Here is a 12548-nt window from a genome sequence, read left to right on the forward strand (position 1 = left end):
AAACATTTTTTTAAATTTTTTGGTTTATATTTTATATATATACTATTTTAAAACATTTCTGCTTTCATCCTAAAGTTTATGTAAATGAAAATATAAATAAAATATATAGTTCTTTAATACTTTTTTGATCTCAAGAATATGTTATTTTGTTCGAGACCTGTGTTTTTAATGCGCAAGAAACATGACCCATATACAGGTAACTTATTTCCATCATGCAGTAAGTAAACGAGATTTCTTCATGCGTGTAACTAAGATAAACTTGCTATAAATAATGAACCTGGCTGCATCAGATGCTTATACATAAAAAATGATTTCAAGGCATTCATTCAACTTCAGCATATAATCATTAGATACCCCAATGATATCCCTGACCCAGGGGCTTCGGAGGTATGTAGTTTTCATCTGTCCGTTCATCTGTCTGTCTGTTTTTCTGCAATAACTTTATTTTTGCCTATAACTTATTGACCTTGGAGTTTGACCCACTTTTGCAAAATACTTCCCCCCAACTCCCTTTCGGTGCCATATTCCCTGTAAGCTTCATTAAATAAGACAAACTCTGTGCATTTTTGACTTTAACAACGTTTTTCCAGAAGGATACCAATTATATTCAATTTTTAGCATTGCACCCAAGCGCATGTGAATGCATGTGCGTTAGGACCATATCATCTTGTCTTTCAAGAGTATTTTTAAATATACTCGTTTCAAATGCACGCACGTGCGTGCACGTGCATGATGATCATACCTTCTTGTAGGAGTTCCTTACATCTATCTATGTTCTAAATCCAATCCTGTTTGGTTGAAAAACAAGGGAGTTATAGCCATTTAAAGTTTCAGCCAATCAGATTGCAGCACACGTGCATGCGCGTAATTTCATGATTTTTTTTATATCATTTTGTAGGATATCCTAATGCATGACTATATTTTAAATTTCAAAGAATTTCGTCAAAAAACAAAGGAGAAATAGCAATTTAAAGTTTCAGCCAATCAAATTGCAGCACACGTGCATGCGCCTGATTTCATGATTTTTTTTCTATATCATTTTGTAGGATATCCCAATGCATGACTATATTTTAAATTTCAAAGAATTTCGTCAAAAAACAAAGGAGATATAGCCATTTAAAGTTTCAGCCATTCAGCTTGCAGCACACGCACATGCGCATGCTTTCATGAAAATTCTTATATATCATGCGGTAGATCATTATAATGTAGGACTATGTTCAAAATTTCAAAGGATTATGACAAGAAACAAGAAAGTTATTGATACTTTAGTTTCAGCCAATCAGAGCAAAGCGCACGTGCATGCGCGTGAAATCTTGCTATTTTGACATTGTTATCTTGTCTATACTACTAATGTATCCTTAAATTATGAGTTTCAAAAAATTTCATCAAAAAATAGAAAAGTTACGGCAATATCCATTATATTGGTAATTTCACCTAATGCACGTGCGCGCTCTTGCAAGCACGTGCGCGCAAAATGACCTTTGTTTGGCAACTCTACATAACATGCCTACTAACCCTAAAAAGGTTTCACCTAAGTCGGATGTGTAGTTTACAAGATCACTCGTGGACAAAATTTTCCCAGGAAGAAGAAAAATAATAATAACTAGATAAGTCTGCTATTGCAAGCTAGCATATGTCGGGAACCGTATTAGACAAGACTTTCATTTTTATCATCACTAAAACAAAAGTCCCCAACTAAGTTTGAAAACCTTTGAGTTATATCAGTCCTTTCCATTGGAAACAGAAGACCTGTAAGTACATCCCTCTCATTATTAAATAGGAGAAGAAACTGTATGCACGTGCACAAGTTCTCAATTTGCAGATGCATACATTTTTGAAATCTGGCAGATGTACTAACTGAGCCTCTATTGTTAATTGGCAGTGGTCTTTCCTATCATAAAAAGGGAAATGTAATTTAGTGAAGAAGATCAGCCAATAGATTACAGCGCCGTATGAACTGAAATTTCATGAAAATCATTATTTTCAAATTATAGGTTATCCTAATGCCTGACTATGTTTTAAATATCGAGCATTTCTGCATTGCAGAGAGCTGATGTGTGTTATGAGATGATAAATCATGTGTGAACTTTTTCAGTTTAGCGGAATCATGAACATTTTGGTTAAAAATCGAGATGAATGTTTTGTATAGCCATGGTGATAAAGCTTTTAGCCAATCAGGCAGCGGATCAAAGAATTTATGAATGAATGTTGGAAATGACGTACCAATTTTTATATATTATACTTGCACTATCTAATGAAATGAATAATATACAAGTGATAGATATCAAGAAAATTTCGCAAAATGATAAAAAATGCAGCTGACAATTTTATTTTTTTTTATATAGATAAAATAAAATATTTATAAATTCAAGAGACAAAACAGAAGGAGAATGAATGATGGCAAAATAACACATGACGGGACCTGAATTTTATGAATGAAGATTTTAAAAAGTTACTTGTAAGTTAAATATGTTATATCTGTGTATTCTACTTGGCTGTGTGCTTCGTGAAAATTGTTATATATCAGTAATAGCCATAACGTTTGAACGGTAAGTACTAGGGCTTTGAAATTTCAAATAGTAATCCTTGTGCAAAAAACAAGAAAGACGAACTTTGACCCTTTGACCTAGACCTTGGAGAACACATGCATGCGCATCTGAATCTTTTTGACCATGTCATCGTTTCTACACTGGCTAATATATCCTTATATAATGAGTTTTATAGTATTTCGATCAACAATTATTTAAAGTAGAAATCAGTCTTTGACACATTGCAAGGAATAAACATTGAAAGTTTCAAAACGATTGCCTGAGTAGTTATTGAGAAAATCGAAATTAAAGACACCTACACTTTCACCGGTTTCCATGGCAATAAAGGATTTATGAAAATTTTAAATACGAGTTGTGAACAGTTACAGATACTAATCCTTAAAATAAGAAAAGTTTCATGACGAACGTTTAAGGGAAAAGAGAGAATAATAATAACAAAATTTGTCGCTTTTTACAGGTTTCCATGGCAACGGTAGACATATTGGAACTGAACGACCTCACTGCACAACTTTACAACCAGTGATCGTCCTTTGAGGAAAGTTTCAGGAAGATTGTCCCAGCCATCTCCGAGAAACAGCCTGGATAAAAAAAACATGCCTATTAGACTATCCCCGACTTCGTTCGGGGCGACATAATAACACCAGAATTTTTCTCATCAATAACTCCAAATTTTCCCCTTCATTCGAGCATTTCTGCATTGCAGAGAGCTGATGTGTGTTATGAATGATAAATCATGTGTGAACTTTCTACACTCAGTTTAGCGGAATATGAACATTTTCGGCGAGATGAATGTTTTGTATAAGTGGTGATAAAAAGGCTTTGCGAACCATCAGGTAGCGGATCAAAGAATTTATGAATGAATAAAAACTATGGAAATGACGTACCAATTTTTTAATTTATACTTGCACTATCTAATGAAATGAATAATATACAAGTGATAGATATACAAGAAAACGCGAAATGATAATAAATGCAGCTGACAATCGTTATTTTTTTTTATATATAAAATAAAATATTTATAAATTCAAGAGACAAAACGGAAGGAGAATGAATGATGGCAAAATATCACATGACGAGAACTAAATTTTATGAATGAAGATTTTAAAAAGTTACTTGTAAGTTGTATACGTTATATCTGTGTATTCTACTTGGCTGTGTGCTTCAAAAAGGGGGGGGGGGTGCATGCCTTGAACATAGTAAATAGCCATAACGTTTGAGACGGTAATTATGGCTTCTCGTATTTCAAATATAATCCTTGTTGAAAAAGAACTTTTATTGGATTTAAACTTTAACCCAACCTAGACCTTGGAGAACACATGTGTACATCTGAATCTTTTTTTCTGTTTCGTTATATATGGCAACCGTGAGCGACTCATTACAATTATTTTGAAAGTAGAAATCACTTTGACACATTGCAAGGAATAAACATTGAAAGTTTCAAAACGATTGCCTGAGTAGTTATTGAGAAAATCGAAATTAAAGAATTTTTACTTTCACCCGGTTTCCATGGCAATAATCGATTATATGAAAATTTTAAATACGAGTTGCAGAACTACAGATACTATCCTTAAAATAAGAAAAGTTTCATGACGAACGTTTAAGGGACCAGAGTGAACACTCTCGGACAAAATTTGTCGCTTTTTACAGGTTTCCATGGCAACGGTATACATATTGGAACTGAACGACCTCACTGCACAACTACAACCAGTGATCGTCCTTTGAGGAAAGTTTCAGGAAGATTGTCACAGCCATCTACACACCTATTAACCCTAAACAGCCTGGATAAAAAAAACATGCGTACAATATCAATATGTCGTCCCCGACTTCGAAGAAAAAAAAGAATAATAACTAGAAACTCTTGTTGCTACAGCAACAAAGAAGGTCTTCCGTTCTCCTCTATTTATCTGTATGCAGGATGTTTTTTTTTCTATTTTAAAAAAGACAGACATATAATAAACTAGTAGACTAATTGTTCAGTGAACAATTATCGACCTTTCCACCTGTTTAAGCATTTCAATATCATTTGGGCTGAAAAAAGTAGAAAAAAGCAAGAAAATAAATAAAACAGCAAAATTCTCATTTCTCTACAAGGATTTTAGATCGGGCTCGCAGTTGGTATAAATATACTCTAAACAGACTTCCTGGATTATACGAGTCGACTCGGGGATAACCACGAATTCATTGATAAAGCAAAGAGAGCACGTTCAAAACATTGTAACACGCTCCTAGGTGTCTATGTGAGCTTGAATGAGATTGTTTTCGAGTTAAGATGTGAGGGGTAGGGTCTGATTAAAATTACGATTTACTTAATGATATGAATAACATGCATTTGATCTGCGCATCAAGACGGAAGCGTAAGTGAAAACGTTGTGAAATGTCCCCATGTGTACCTGCATCATATGTGAATTATACATGTATTAAAGAAATGTTTGAAAATATCCGATTTGAGTTGTTTTATGTTTGAAATGGATGGCGATAAATTATGTAAGAGCATGTGAGAAACATGAGCGAGAGATGCAAGGCAGTTTGTAATTATGGAAAAGGAAAACAGAGAATCGGGTTCGGGTTTTAACATTCCTGACCGAAATTTGCATGAAATTCAATGTAAGTAGCATAAATAAATTTCCAAACATGTAATTCTAGATGGGAAACACAGGGAAGAAACGTGTATTTCTTTTTAATATGCTGAAAGTCGCTATTTCTTGGGATTGTGTTATTCTAGAAAAAAAAATCAAATTTCAAATGAAATCAAGATTCATTCTATTAATATTAAATCCAAATAAAATTGAAATAAATTCCATACACTAAAGAAAGCAAGAGTACTTGGTATTAAAATGTCGTAATAGAGCAGGAGAATCGAATGATATTAACAAAAATTGCAGAAATAGCCAATACGGGCTTTAATTAATTTTTATGCTCAGCAATACAAAATTTCAGACAGAAAAAAAATGCAGATTTTGCCGATTTTCACTAGAGTTTCATTTTATTTTAGAGACTCACCTTAAAACTCTCAGGACACTTTCTTTAAGTTCTTTTCTTGCTTTTACTCCAAATCTTATGTCGATATATCGTGTCGTTTGACTTGTAGACATTTTCTCTATACTGCTGTTGATTTTTTTTTAAGAAAGGAGGGGGGGGATATAAGCATTTGTTAGAGTAAGAGTTGCAAATACCTCAACGACATTAAATTTAATTGTGACCTTTGGATCAATAGGGGGTCATTTATCAAGGTCAAGGTCATCCAAAAAAAAAGAGAGAGATAAACTTGAGATTAACACTTGAAGCTGAATCTAGATAAAAGAAATGAATATTTCTTTATTACTTTTTGAGTAAGGGGTCAAGGTCAAATGTCAAGGTCAAACATCAAACTCAAAGGTCAAGGTCATGTGGCATATATAAGCAATTTAAATACTTTCCCAATGACCTTGACCTTTTGACCCTTGGTGTTGTTTTATTTCTTATAATTGGAAGTTTTCGTTGTTTTTATTCTTTTTATTTATTTTTGGTGGAGCTGACATATTTCAAAACTACTAATTAGATGCAATAAAGTAATGAAAAAAATTGGAAAGAAAAAAGTTGGAATTTTCGATTTTTCAAATCACATCCTGTTACGACCGGAAGTGACGGCGGAGACATTTATCCCTATATCTGTTGTTCACTCTTCAAGGTTTATTATTCATATAAGTTAAGTGTCTTGATGTGTTATCATAACCAAGATCTGGCTTTGTTAACTACTCAGTTTGAGGACAGGAAATCATGATACCGGAAGTCAATTTTTAACAGATATTTGTAGTTACTCTAGACATTTGCAGTCTGAATAACATGTTCTAAAATCATATCAAATACTCTTTCTATAAAAGATATATATGGGATAGTATGATACGCAATTTATGTAGTTTTTATCTCATAACCGGAAGTTGCCGTTTTTTGTTTCTGGTGGGACGGACATATATCAGAACAACCAATAAGATGCAATAATGTGATGCTGAGAAGTACTCCATAAAGAAAAGTTAAAATTTCTGATTTTTTTGATCACTTCCTGTGACGACCGGAAATGACGGCAAGCGATCTTAACCCTTAGGAGTTTCCTTACTTATCAAGATCTATTACATGTTCAAGTTTGGCGTCTCCATCTCTTACCGTTTCCGAGATCTCTTTGTGATAACTTCTCATATTGAGGACAGAAAATCACGCGACCGGAAGTGAATTTTACAAAGATATTTAAGGTTAATGTAGACATAAGCAGTCTATATAACACATCTAAAAGTCACTACAAATACTTTATGTATAAAAAATATTTATGGGAAAGAAAAATGCACAAATTATGTAGTTTTTCTCTTATAACCGGAAGTTGTCGTTTTAGTTTCCGGTGGGACTGATGTATTTCAAAAATACAAATAAGATGTTATATTGTGATGCAAAAAATGTTTCATGCAAGAAAAGTTAAAAATTTTGATTTCTGGATCACTTCCTGTGACGACCGGAAGTGACGGCGGACAATTTTATCCCAACTGAATTTGCCTACTTATCAAGATCTACCACTTATATAAGTTTGGTGCCTTAATCTCTTATCGTTTACGAGATCTAGCTATGATAACTTCTCATTTTGAGGACAGAAAATCACGCGACCGGAAGTGAATTTTACAAAGATATTTGAATTTATTGTAGACATCTGCAGTCTGAATAACATATCCAAAAATCATATCAAATACATTACGTATAAAAAATATTTATGGGAGAGAAAAATACTAAAAAAATGCAGTTTTTCTCTTATAACCGGAAGTTGTCGTTTTTGTTTCCGGTGAGACTGATATATTTCAAAACTACATATAAAATACTATAATGTGATGCAAAAAAGTTTCAAAAAAGAAAAAGTTGAAATTTTTGATTTCTTTGACCACTTCCTGTGACGACCGGAAGTAACGGAGGACGGACTTAAAAACATTGCACAAATCTACTAGTCATGATCTATTATTCCTGAAAGTTTTATGTCTTAATCTGTTACCATTCCTGAGAAATCTTCCGGACATGATCTCTTTTGTAAAAACGGAAATCGGACATATTTGACGACCGGAAGTGAATTTTGAATATGAAATAGGTCAAAATCAAAATTTTGAAAACCTACTCTAAGATAACATTCCATGTGATTTCAATGTGATCAACAAAAATATTTTTTTTATACAAATAAAAGTACAACAAGTATAAGGAATGCCCCTAAGAATATTTCAACCCATGTTTTTGTTTAAACATTTGACCAATTAATTTTTCAAACAGATTAATTTACAAATGGAACAGAAAAACAGACTTTGTCTTAAAATGGCAATTACATGCATTTTATTTTCCTTTTCAATTATCAAATCATTTATTATTTTGATTGCAAGCTCATGATCATTTATAGACTGATGCTGAACGACAGACAGAACGACGGAGATGGACAGGATAAACACTATACCGGTATATGCCTTAGATATATTCATGGCGGGACTTAAATATCTTATTCTCAAGAACAGCAAAGTCATGATTGATCACATTTATATGGACACATCTTAGGTAGTGTAGATTCAATATTGTTCAGATCATAACTTCGGGTCATTTAGCCCAGCCATATTATAAAATTTTCTATCAAAATGGGAACAAATTGCAACAGTTTCAAAACTTAGTTTTATCAATCTATGAGATGATCTGAATAAATAATAAAAAGTTTAGAAAAATTCATTCATGGTAAAATTGATAAATTGAGATCATTATTGGGAAGTATTTGTTCACTTTGATCAAACGAGCAATGTAAAGTAGAAATTTCTATACTGTTTTGAATAACATATAACACTTAACTGAATAAACTTAAGGGGGAAGGAAATATGTTAAATTTTGGTTGCTAACTTGCTATATTTGTTGGTTGCCATGGAAACAGTATAAATTGAGTGAGAATTTCTCATACTTTTAAACATTGAACCTCAACAAACACGAATACAGCCAAACTGATCATTTAGACAAAGACTCATAGTGCATTCTCTTGCCACATATGCTTTCAAGAAATTAGAAGATTTATGTAAATAGGTGGTAACCATGGATACATTATAAATGAATTTCAAAAAGAAAAATCTCAGTATTCACCAATGCTAAGTAAAATATGACTATACTCAATCACCAACAGTTAAAAACAATGAAAATCTTTGAATTAATATGAAAGGTAATATCCCAAAATAATTACATGTAGGAGCAGATCTACAGGGGTCAGGGGACACCCCCACCCCCATACACAAGATCTAGAGGTTCTAGTGCAATGAATTCTTTTCTGAAAAAGTAGCGGAAAAAAGGCCCCCCCCCCCAAAAAAAAATGGTTTCCTCCTAAACTGAACGGTTTTGCCCAATATGAATTTTTTTTCAGAAAGACCTCCAATAACCCCACTCCCTTATATACATCAATTTCATTTTATTTTATTTCATTTTTTGATTAGGTAGGTTGTTAACATTCTTTTTCAAAAAAAAAAAATTAAAATCCGAATTTTTTACGCAAAGCAAAGCTGTTCTTCAAAGAATTGTTGTGTTGTCCCACCCCTCAAAAAAAGTTCTTCAACTTTTGACTCCAGTTTTGAGTCTCTGCAATATGATTGGTTGAAGACTGACCCAGTATAAAATCCTCAAAAATAAAAATATACATTAGTATCATAAAATGCGTATACACTGTGAGTAGGATAGCCCTCACAGTGGGATAGCCCTTACAGGCTTGATAAGAACCCATGTAGTCAGAGTCAGCGCAAATGCTCAATAGGTAGTTTCTATACACAGTAACCTTTACCACAACAGCGCTAGCTGAGGAGGCTCATTACAACACTTTTTGATGACGTACTACACAAAAGATAACCCTAAAATAAATACTAGGTAATATGAGTTATTTTCATTGTGTGTACTTGTCTAAAGAAGATGTCATCATTTGACACTGAAATTCTGAAATTCTGGTAATAAAACATTTCACAAACTAGTAAATTTTAAAAAGTAAAAAAAATCTCTAAAAATATTTATGATATCAATAACTTCATATGGATATTTGACATCTACATTATAAGTGGTGCTGTAATGAAATCTAAAATAAATGTAATGAGACACCTTAGAATAATATTCTGTATGGAATGTAGAAAACAATTTAACCCTTCATTTGCATTCTTGGGATAACATTAAATGATTAAATTAAGGTTGTAGAATGACATGTTTTGCAATACTTTCATGAGATTTATATATATTTTCTAAATATTTAATCAAAACCTATTCTGTGATTATGCTTGTAACAGCTCTGAATTTTTTTGTCTGATAAGCCTCCTTACCGACTTTTTAAAAAAAAGTTTTCATTCATTTCGTGTACTGGGTTCCATACTTTTTGTGTACATGAAGATAGAGTTTTTGGACAAATACACGATATGCCCAAAAATGGAATAATTATTCTTTTTGAAAAAACAAAATTTAAAAATTTTACTTTTTACATCTTCGCTAGCCAAGGGTTTCTGATACGCTACTCTCCTCATAAACCCTTGGCCTACGGTGTTAATAGAAATAGGGATTTTTTTCCCCAGAGTTCTGATTGGATTTCAGTACACCCAGGTCGACCAATCAGCAATTGTTTTTTGTAAATGACGATATTTGCGTTCGGGATACATCTTCACTCTTTAATCTCGGAAATGAAAAACGCAAGTAAACAACGATCCGTAAGATAACATTCAATTCTATGAATAGCCATGGTGTCATCCAATATCTTCTAAATATGTGATTAAGAATCTATAATGAAGCTTCAGATTTGTTCTATACATAATAAATAAACATAACTCAATTATTGCTTCTTAATTATTCTTGAAAAAACTTCGATTTAATTTTTTTTAACACGTGTCTTTATTTCTGGCGATGACGCAATCTGTGCGTACCTGATAGATTCGAGATCACGTGACGGAAAACAATCCCGTCTTTTGACTTCACCGTATGCCAAGGGTTTATGAGGAGAGTAGCGTATCAGAAACCCTTGGCTAGCGAAGATGTACTTTTTATTGTTTTGTTATTTTTGTGAATAAATAAATACCCAAATTCATGCCAATAGTAGTATGATTTGCAACATTTATAAGTTATAACATGTAAAGATGGTATTTGGTCTGTGTGGAAGTCAAAACCTCTTGTCATTGAAAATCAAAATGTATCATATTTTTGATTTAATAATTGGATAACAAACGAAAGTGTCCTGATTTTTGAAAATAAACACCACAATGTATTCCATCATTTCATTCTCGTAGTTCTGTACATTTATTTTATTTGAAATAAAGGAAAAGAAAAAATTATCGTGTCATTTTCATGCAGTTTGTGCATGCAGGTAACACAATTATATAATATACTTTATCGACAAGGAAATTTAACACCTAATGAACCTATGTTTTTCATTTTCTGTCTAAGTACATTTAAAATACTAGACTAAGTACTTGAAAAAGATTTATATGCTTGTATTTAAATAATAATAATAATATGATATAAAAAGTTACGGAAGCCCGTTGCTGTCTACGAAAGCCCGTTGAGGCCAGTTTAGAAAAAAGAAATATTTTTCATTGCGTTTAATCACAATAATATTTGCGTTTCATCTTACAAAATTGTTATGCAAAATAAACTGAATCCTCACGTCATAGAAATATTACGTTACCATTTCACCGCAAGCACTTTCTAGCGGGGTACAAGTTTCTCTAAATTTTAGCATAAATAATATCATGACGTAATATTTTAATTAGAAAATAATTTTTCTTATTTTATGAGATTAATCAAGTATGAAATAGTTGGAATTAGGCAATAAATTGAAGATTTAATGAACTTTTTAAAGTGCGTGAAAATGCGTGATTGCGGGGAAACGGTAAATGAGTGATTTTGCGTCAGAAATAGGAAATGGGATATGCGTTAAAATGCGTGACTGCGGGGAAGGGGGTTAATCTCAATAATCAAAACGTTTATACGCAAAGCACTTTGCGTTTATTCGCAAAAGATTGCGTTTAAACGCAATAATTTTGCGTTTAAACGCAATAATTTTGTTTTAAGAACCCTCTCTACACTGCACACTAAAGAGTTCTGATTCTATGGGGTTTTTTTTGCAGTTAGAGTGATCTGCCCTTAGATCTAAATTCTTAAAATTAGAAATTCACAGTTTATTACACAATTTGTAATCAATTCAATTTTTTCTCAATATCCAAAAAAACATTTTGTACTGGTGTAATAATAATAATATGTACATGTACAAATACGTAAGTCTTAACATTTCATTTAAGATTTCATCAGTCGTTTCCTTAACCCCTTTACACATGGTTTAAACTTTGTGACCGCAATGTAGGGTGTCAAAATGTCAAAAATTACTTTTGCGGCGGCATTTGTACTATTTTCATAATTTTAAAACAATTCACTCTATAAAAACTATATATTATTCAATCGGTAATTGTCACTTAATACATTTTAACAAAAATATTTTTTAAATTGTGATGTTGCTCAATCCGAATACTTTGAACGCGTTCTTCAAAATGCAAGACAGAGATGTAGATAAGAAGAAATATGGAAGGAACATGAAATGTCATCGGTAACTTAATAAAATAATTTCATGAGAAAAATCAATTTTGAAATTGCATGTCAATGATCCTTTTTGTGTGCAAGTAACTATATTTTAAATCAGACTGATGCTTTGTGTCAATATGTATGTTGGGTTTCTGATATTAAGCCGATTTATTGTGGGGACATTGAATAAGATGGCGTGTCACAAAGTTTGGAGGTTCAATGTCACAAAGTATTCGTAAAATGGCAAATTTTATAATGTTTGATGAAAATTTGAAGTTGAAAATTATTTTAAATTCTACAAAATGTTGCCATGTTATTAAGGTAAAGATCTCTAAACAGAATTTTAACTTGCTGTGTCTTGAATTTTAATACTTGCCGTGTCACATATATATACTACATGTAGCTATACGTCACAATTGAATTTGATGGCAAAAACGT

Source organism: Saccostrea cucullata, unplaced genomic scaffold (genome assembly GCF_032062105.1).
Source record: "Saccostrea cucullata isolate Sc308-1 unplaced genomic scaffold, CSIRO_AGI_Scuc_v1 ctg8353, whole genome shotgun sequence".
NCBI classification, from domain to species: Eukaryota; Metazoa; Mollusca; class Bivalvia; order Ostreida; family Ostreidae; genus Saccostrea; species Saccostrea cuccullata.